Source organism: Rhinopithecus bieti, unplaced genomic scaffold (genome assembly GCF_001698545.2).
Source record: "Rhinopithecus bieti isolate Rb0 unplaced genomic scaffold, ASM169854v2 scaffold_5626, whole genome shotgun sequence".
Taxonomy (NCBI): Eukaryota; Metazoa; Chordata; class Mammalia; order Primates; family Cercopithecidae; genus Rhinopithecus; species Rhinopithecus bieti.
In genome coordinates this window covers 5,209,370-5,218,578 of record NW_016805666.1, presented here as the reverse complement: position 1 = coordinate 5,218,578, position 9,209 = coordinate 5,209,370, and the positions used below count along the sequence as shown (strand labels likewise).

The window sequence follows — 9,209 nt, the reverse complement described above, 5'->3', positions numbered from 1 at the left end:
TACTACCTTAAGCAAATATTTTTTATAGATAATAAATAACTCTGAAAATTATTCTGCTGATAAAATAAGTTAACAGTCACCTGAATTTAAGGAATTGAAAAGTTTTAGAAAGATAATAGAGAGATAATTTATATTTACAAAGATTAATTCCCACAACAAAAGATACTTCACTTTACAAAACATTCACATTAGGATTTGTATAGACATCCCTTTAGATATCTCTGTGTAAACTGTATATTTTATGTTAAAATATTATTTAAAGCTCATACGATGGAAAACTATTTATACTGGGAAAATATTTAGGTTCTTAAAAGGTAATAGGTTTGGATATAGTTGAGAAGCTGCAAAGGTTCATGAGAATGTAGTAGCAAGCAGACCCACCCAATTAATTGTGTAAATGTTAAATCAAGCATTCATCTATAGGTGAAATAGGCAAGTCAAGATAAAACATCTTCTTAATTAGAAAATGGCAGTCATATTTGCAAGTAGCATATATAGATGTAAATCTCCTTCTGAATAAATGGAATCAGGGCACCTAATTGGATTGAAAAATAATGTCTTCCTTATTTTTAATGAAAATCAGAATTACCTGCAGAAGAAAGACTAAAAAATGACTCAAAACTTAGTAATTATTGGTACTGGCTAGAAACCTGGGGATGTTTGATCCCAATTAACCTTAATTGTAGAAGGAATATTACAACAAACACCTATGTAGACACTCATTCTGTTAAAATTCAGCCACTTTATCATTATGTTATCAAAAACTAATTTGTAAGTGTCACAAAATATCTAGGTGGGGTTGAAGCCTCTCATGCTCATCTTGCATTCCATGACCCGTCTGAAAAGGTACTAAATATGCTTAATTTTGCATTTTTTCAAAACCATTCATGGTTGCATATATTTACCTCCTATATTTGTCTTTATGGAGTAGGAACATTATTATTTTGTATGCTTTAGGCTTTATATAAGTGCTATGTCCTATACATATTTTCTGCAACTTGCTTTTGCCATGATCTTACATTCTTTAATATTTGTCTTTGTTGATATGTATAAATATAGTCGATTCATTTAAAGTACCCTGTAGTATATCACATTATGGATATAATTTATTCATCTATTCACCTGTTAATGAACATTCAGATTTTCTTCTATCATAATATAGCAATATTCTCTTCTGTTTATGTCTTTTTTTTTTTTTTTTTTTTGAGACTGAGTCTTATTCTGTAGCCCAGCCTGGAGTGCAGTGGCACGATCTCTGCTCACTGTAACCTCCACCTCCCAGGTTCCCGTGATTCTCCTGCCTCAGCCCCCCAAGTAGCTGGGATTACAGGTGTTCACCACCACGCCTGGCTAATTTGTTTGTATTTTTAGTAGAGACGGGGGTTTCACTATGTTGGCCAGACTGGTCTCGAACTCCTGACCTCGTGATCCACACACCTCAGCCTCCCAAAGTGCTGGGATTACAAGCATGAGCCACTGCGCCCAGCCTGTATCTTTTTAATCACATGCATGTTTCTCTGAAAATTATTTTCACATCTTTAATTTTACTAGATATTATCAAATTGATCTAATTGTATTTACTATTATCTGCTTCATCAAAGAGCAATCATTAGTGGTTTCATTCATAACTATACATATTATTGCCAGGGGTTTAATTTTTGTATCATATTGGTGATGTATTATTTTATAAAATATAAATGATCCTATTTCCTAGGAGGCATGAGCATCTTTCAGTGTCACCTGACCATTTATCTCCATTTTGTGCTGCTATGACAGATCACCACAGACTGGGTAATTTACAACAAACAAACAGAAATTTACTGGCTCATGTTTTTGGAGGCTGAAAAGTCAAAGATCAAGGGGCTGGAATCTGGTGAGGGTCTTCTTGCTGCATCATCCCATGGCAAAAGAGCAAAGAAAGGGCAAGAGTGAAAGAGAGAGAGAGACAAAAGGGTGCCGAATCTGTCTTTTTATGAAAAACCCAATACCAAGATAACTAGCCCATTCTCATGATAATGACAATCCATTCATAAGGGCAGAGCTGACAGGGTTTGGCTGTGTCCCCACCCAAATCTCATCTTGAATTGTAATCCCCATAATCCCCATTGTGTGAAGGGAGAGACCCAGTGGGAGGTGATTGGATCATGGGGGCAGTTTCCCTCATGCTGTTCTCATGATAGTGAGTGAGTTCTCATAAGATTTGATGGTTTTATAAGTGTTTGACAGTTCCTCTTATACACACTCTTCTCTCTTTCCTAACAATGTTCCTGCTTCCCCTTGCACCACGATTGTAAGTTTCCTGAGGCCTCCCCACCCAGCCATGCGGAGCTGTGAGTCAATTAAGCCTCTTTTCTTTATAAATTACCCAGTTTTGGGTATTTCTTTATAACAGTGTGAAAACAGACTAATACATAAGAGCCTTCATAGCCTTATCACTGCTTAAATGTCCCATCGCCCAACAGTGCTACATTGGGGTTCAAACTTCTAGCACATAAACTTTGGGGGACACATTCAAACCATAGCACCATTTATTTATCCTCTGATATGAACCTTACCCATTTTATTTGAGAGTGTTTTTAAATCTTAAAGATGTTTTACTTAAGGATATGAATAATCACATCACAGAGAAAGATAATTAAATAGTCAAGTAACATGTCAAAAAATGTTCATTCTAAAGAATGTTCCAGGATATAAAACCCATCTTTTTGGTATTTGGTATGAGTGTCTGTTTGGGTTTATTCCTGATTACATATATTATTATTAAATTTTTATATTTTACTTAATCTAAAGGAAATTATATCCTGTTTAGTGAGCAGAAGCATCATTCAATTTTCATAAAACCCTAAAAGTTAAGAATAATAATATGACATTTCATTGACTTAGACCTGGAAAAGTCCATCAACTGGCTCAAATTCACCCAGTCAGAAATGAAAAATGTCAGGTATGAAACTGAGGGGTATGGTTCTATGCTGTTATTTGTTTAACCATTCCACTAATCCTAGTACCTCTTATTTCTTTATCTTTTACTTCCAGACTCATTAAGAAGATGATATAATGTTAATAGAAGCTCTGGTATTAAGAATATTAAGAAATTTTTATCTATTCCTACCTTTAAATGAAACACAATGAACATATCAGTTTTAGTAATAACATTTGTTTTTAAATTGATAGAGTAGCTCTATAGCATAGTGATTAAAGAGAGTAGGACTAGAGCCAAGCCACCTAAAATGCAAATCCAAGGGATATGGTTTGGCTGTGTCCCCACCCAAATCTCACCTTGAATTGTAATAATCCCCACAGGTCAAGGGCAGGGCCAGGTGGAGATAATTGAATCATGGGGGCAGTTTTCCCCATAATGTTCTCCTGATAGTGAATAAGTCTCACAAGATCTGATGGTTTTATCAGTGGGAGTTCCCCTGCACAAGCTCTCTTGCCTGCCACAATAGGAGCAGATAGGAAGAAACAGGCTGTTACCCAGGCACTTACCCACCCTCCATCCATTGACAAGAATAAAGTTTTCATTTCCACATTGTGTGCTCTGGCCTGGGTTTTATTAGCTCCCCCTGTAAAATAAAGGGGATGAAGTAGATAATTTATGGATCTTTCTAAAACAACATGTAGATAGCAATTGATAAATGAAAGAGGCAGAAAAACTAGTCAGAAAGAAAAGAGTTTTCTAATCAAATACTGATTCCGAATCAACTGACTCCCCCTAAGAAAAAACAAATAATATTTGCTATTTTACACTGTATACAACATAAATTTCAAAGTAAAATCTTGAAAAATAAAGCCTTAAATTTTAAAGGAAAATATTTTGTATTACCTTAGTATAGAAAAATAAATTTAAAAACAGGAATTAGAAAGTATAAAACTTAAAGAAAAATAGAATTAGAATTGACTGTCTTAAAATTACATCTATGAAATANTATTACCTTAGTATAGAAAATAAATTTAAAACAGGAATTAGAAAGTATAAAACTTAAAGAAAATAGAATTAGAATTGACTGTCTTAAAATTACATCTATGAAATACTACAATATCAATATATAAACATTAAAGTACAATTAAAATATATAAAATGTTAATACATAAATTTACTAATAGTTATCCATAATATATATAAATTATATAGATACATACACAACAAAGTGAAAACAATGTCTGTGATGAGCAGAATATAAACATACTAGTATCAGTAAGTTAAAGACAAAAAAAAAAAAGAATGCAGAATGGGAGATTTTTGGTAGACTTTAAAAGACAACTAGAATTTTCCACATGAATATTATTTTAGGTCAGGCACATTGGCTCATGCCTACAAATCCTAGCACTTTGGGAGGCTGAGGCAGGAGGATCGCTTGAGCACAGGAGTTTGAGACCAGCCTGGGCAACATGGTGAAACTCCATCTCTACAAGAAAAAAAAAAAATAGCCAGGCATGGTAGTACACGCCCATAGTCCCGGCTGCTTGGGAAGCTGAGGTGAGAGGATCACCTGAGCCCAGAAGGTTGAGGCTGCAGTAAGCCATGATCATGCCACTGCACTCCAGCCTGGGCAATGGAGTGAGACCTTGTCTCAAAATTATACATATATTCTTTAAAATTCAAAGATGATAAGCAGTTACTCTGTTTAATTTCCTTCTGGGGTAACAAAAACATGTTAGAACTAGATAGAGGTGGTTGTTGGACAATATTGTCAGTGTACTAAATGCCACTGAACTGTTAACTTTAAAATGATTAATTTTTGTTATATAACTTTTACCTTAATAAAATCAAAGACATTAGGTAAAAAGAATCTTGTTAATTTGATCACAGAACTTAAAATTAAGCTATTATGGCTCTCTTAAATTAAATTATATCATAAAAACAGAGAACAGTTTGATATATTTAAATATAGAATGTGATTATTTTAATGTACTAAATATGGAACAAAAAGTTATGATTCTAAATCCCTGACAATATGAAGGACAAAAAAGAAGTTAGAACACACCCTCTTTGCCAGATGCCTAGCACAGTAAGCCAAGGTGTTGCTTGAAACAATATTTTGCGCGCTGCAAAAAATGTTTTTGACTTTCACTGAGACTTATCAAACTGCCTCATTCATTCTCTGATGGCTGCATGTTCAAGGGGCAAAAATTATTCCCATTTTCTCTTCTTTTAATTCTTTCCCTTTCCTTTTAACATCAATTTACCAGTTTACAATTCCTAAGCCACAGATAACTACACGGATATTCCCATTATCTCATTTCCACTTCCTCCAGAGGACTAGCTGACACGGGAGTAAATCTGAGATCAGATTGTTCAGGATGAACTTCATTTAGAGAGTTGATCTGGGAGTGGAAAAACACGATGGTTAGAATATGCTCTCAAGGTGGCAGACTCCCTGGCTTTAAATCACAGCTGGTAATTGATGCGGACTCCCCACATCAACTATGTGACCTTGGAGAGGGGACTTAAATCCCATGCACATTAGTTGCCTGACTTGTAAAATAAAAATGACGATAGTAATAGTACCTACCTCCAAGGGTATTTGTTTTAAGAGTTAATATAGAACATTTAGAACAGTTTCTGTCACATGGTAAGAGCACAGTAAATTTTAGCTATTGTTATGATCATCATTAGTAGTACAGCTTGAAAGCAAAGTTTGTTTCTCATTAGGGCATCACATTCTGTTCATAAGGGGTCTAATGGTTTTTGAATTATGAATCAATGAGTATTAAGAGAAGAAACTGCAGCACTAGGAGTCACACACCAACACTCACTCTTTGACTATAAGTATTTGACAGTATACAACTGTGGGAGCTGATTAAAAATACATGTAAGGCTGCTGTCCTTGTGTCTGGTACTGAGGCTGAGCTCAGAAAGGGAAATGAAGCAACAATAATATGCTTGTTACATGCAGGGTGCGGGGGGTTAGACGGGGTCCTATGCACTGTTGCAACTTGCTCACATTGTCACTGGTAGCTGACTTACCTTGTTAGTGTGAGGCAGTAGACAGGCCAGTTGTTACTGAGGTTCCAACCAGATTCTTTTTTAGTTACTTTGATTTTTGTCACAAGTGCCATTTACAGCTCTGATGAAGGACTGCAGCATTTCCTGCAGGACAACCAAATCATTCAAGTTGGAGACTTGAACATATTGAAAGATCAATGTGAGTCTCAGTTCATCAGGGATCCAGACATTGATTATGGGTTTGTCCTCACTCTCACCACTGTTTACCCGTCTTACATATCTGACTGCCTTTTGACTCATGCCAAACTCCTTTTGTTCCAAGTTTCTTCCAGTAACTTGGAACTCTTCAGTGAAGGGGTTTCTTAGAAATGTAGCCCCAGATTTGCTATTGAGAGAATACAAACCCATCACAGTCCACCCCTTTTTTAGCTGGCTTCCAATTACACCTCTTTGAGCCATACTGAATTTCTAAATAAAGACAGTAGCAAACCCATACTTTCACCTAACATAAGGCAATTTTCCCTCACAAAACCAAAAACTTGCCAGCCCTCTCCCCAAAAGACTATATGAATTTTTTTCATCTATTTTGAACTGATGTTCATTTATCTTCTAGCTAAGTCACATTCCCCTTTTGATATTCTGAAATGTAAGTACTAAAATATGAAATTGACTGCTATTAATACACTGTATTATAGACAGTAAGGAATTGGGAGAAGTAACGATAAAAAAAATGCTACTATATACACAAATCTATTCATATCAAAGTAAGGAAGGTTTTGCATGACCAATGCAGTGTTCATTTCTACAACTGGTTGTGTCAACTTCATTAGGATTTATTACTACCTTTTTCTACCACCCATTCTATAACCCCTTTACCCTCAGCAAATACCTCAGCTGGTTATGGTTTCTTGTTGTATAGAATGTCCCACAACATCATTCTTGAAGGATCTGGACCATTATCAGGTCTGCTTACTTCAGGCCATTGTAATTTTTTAATTGATTTTAATATTGGGATATGTGAGTAGTGGGAGGCATTCCACGGGATCTCCCTAGATTATTACAGAAACATTTTCCTCATGATTTTGTATTGTATTTTCTATATGTATTATATTAAATACATACATATGTATTTATATTTACATATATATCAAACAGGGTATTTAGTATAGATGTTTGACCTAATGCCATTGTGTGAGCTGTTTGTTTAGTCTCTGTGAAGCTGTTATATACAGCCTGAATTCCACAGACCAGTAAGTATAAAAGGGAAGATGGGTATGAAGTTGGTAAGAGCTAAGACAAACTGAAACTCACAACCACACCGTGGAACCCCTGAGGACAGAGAGGAACTCCCATCAGTCTTTACCACCTCTAAGCCTCCAACTTTGATGCTGGAAGTGTTCTGCAAGACATGCTGATGTCTTTCAACAAAGAGCTAAAAATGTGCCTCCCTGGAAGTCAGATAAGTCAAATGAGGTTTCAGATGAGCTACATTAACTAGGAATTATGCATAGAAGGCATTCTGAAAAACATACTTTTAGCCTACCTAAATTGGTGCAATAGGGTACCACAATATATTCCAAGTCAGGCAAACAAACAAACAAACAAACACTCTGTATTAGAACGCAAGAGGTTTCTAATCTTCTAGAACTCATCCTCAGTGGTACTTTTGCTGTTTTGTTTTGTTTTGTTTCAAAATCAGAGATTAAGTTCTTACGTTAAAAATGAGAAACACTCTCCTAGAAGTTAATGTTCTACATTCTAGACTTGGTTTTGTAACTCAGTAAGTTTGTGACATTCAGGAATTTACTTTTCTAAACTAAGGCTTTGCCTCCCCACCTATAATTGGAACAAATAACCCAGCCTCTTCTTATTCACCTATTTGTTGATATAAACAAAGGAAATAATGGATGTTGAAATGTTCTGTAGCTTTACAAAAAGTAATATACAGACTACTAACAGAATTATTAAATTTGTTTTTGCTTTTGTGAACAACAAAGACAAATGATGTCATCAACTACGGAGAATATAATTGATCTCGATGGCTTATGTGGCCTCAGCCCAGGTCCTTATGACAGTTTTTTCAACATTTCAACAAGCTGCCTGCTTTATGTGTGAGGCGTTTTCCTTCCATGTGGCCAGCAGCAGGAAATGAAATCCATTACAGCGCCATGTAGGTGGTTAATTTGTTTGAATTGTCATTTAGCTAGATCTTCAGTATCTTCCTAATGATCTCCCTGGTGCAATGCAGTGCGAATCTTCCATGTTACTTGTCATCAAAGCAGCTGTTTTCAAAGATGCTATTTGCTTTTATTTTATGGATTAGTATCCTTTTTTACTTTAATGACAAACACATTATTATATACAGGGTACTTGGCCAAGCACTGGAGATGAAGTTTGGGGAGGGGGTGATTTTTTTTTTTTTCCTTCTTGAGATGGAGTCTCACTCTGTCACCCAGGCTGGAGTGCAATGGCATGATCTCAGCTCACTGTAACCTCCATCTCCCGGGTTCAAGCAATTCTCCTGCCTCAGCCTCCCAAGTAGCTGGGATTACAGGTGTATGTCACCATGTTTGGCTAATTTTTGTATTTTTTTTTTTTTTAGTGGAGATGGGGTTTCTCCATGTTGGCCACACTGATCTTGAACTCCTGACCTCAGGTAATCCACCTGCCTCGGCCTCCCAAAGTGCTGGGATTACAGGCGTGAGCCACTGCACCTGGCCACAAATCATTTTTCTACCTATAAAAGTCTCCACCTACTCTAAAAGAAAGACCACAAATAAGATGAGAGAGAGAAATTTCTACTGGAGTCAAAAGAATGAGAGTTTGTTTCAACTGAGGACAATTAGAATAATATCTTGAAGATTCATTCAAACCAGGCCTCAAACAATACACCAGATTTCCTCACTTAAAGAGGGGTGTGTGCCCTGGAAAATCGGGTAACTCCCACCCCAATACTGCGCTGTAAGCATACAGGCACACCAGAATATATCCCACACCTGGCCGGGAGGGTCCCACGCCCACGAAGCCTCCCTCACTGCTAACACAGCAGTCTGCCGCGATCTATCCGCAAGGCAGCAGCGAGGCTGGGGGAGGGGCGCCCGCCATTGCTGAGGCTTAAGTAGGTAAACAAAGCCGCTGGGAAGCTCGAACTGGGTGGAGCTCACAGCAGCTCAAGGAAGCCTGCCTGTCTCTGTAGTCTCCACCTCTGGGGACAGCGCACAGCTGAAGACCAACAGGGGAAGTAGCGGGAGCCGGTGCAGAT

The 9,209-nt window shown here is 36.8% G+C and overlaps 1 long non-coding RNA gene across 1 annotated transcript in view; it reads right to left on the bottom strand.

Moving 5' to 3' along the window:
* The window catches only part of LOC108530485 (uncharacterized), a 50,008-nt gene that overhangs the window by 28,807 nt on the left and 11,992 nt on the right, over positions 1-9,209 (bottom strand). Inside the window, exons 2-3 of the long non-coding RNA XR_001885846.1 lie at positions 5,969-6,091; positions 3,487-3,563 (exon numbers count right to left, since the gene is read on the bottom strand). This is a non-coding gene — a long non-coding RNA (uncharacterized LOC108530485). The remainder of the gene's footprint in view (positions 1-3,486; positions 3,564-5,968; positions 6,092-9,209) is intronic.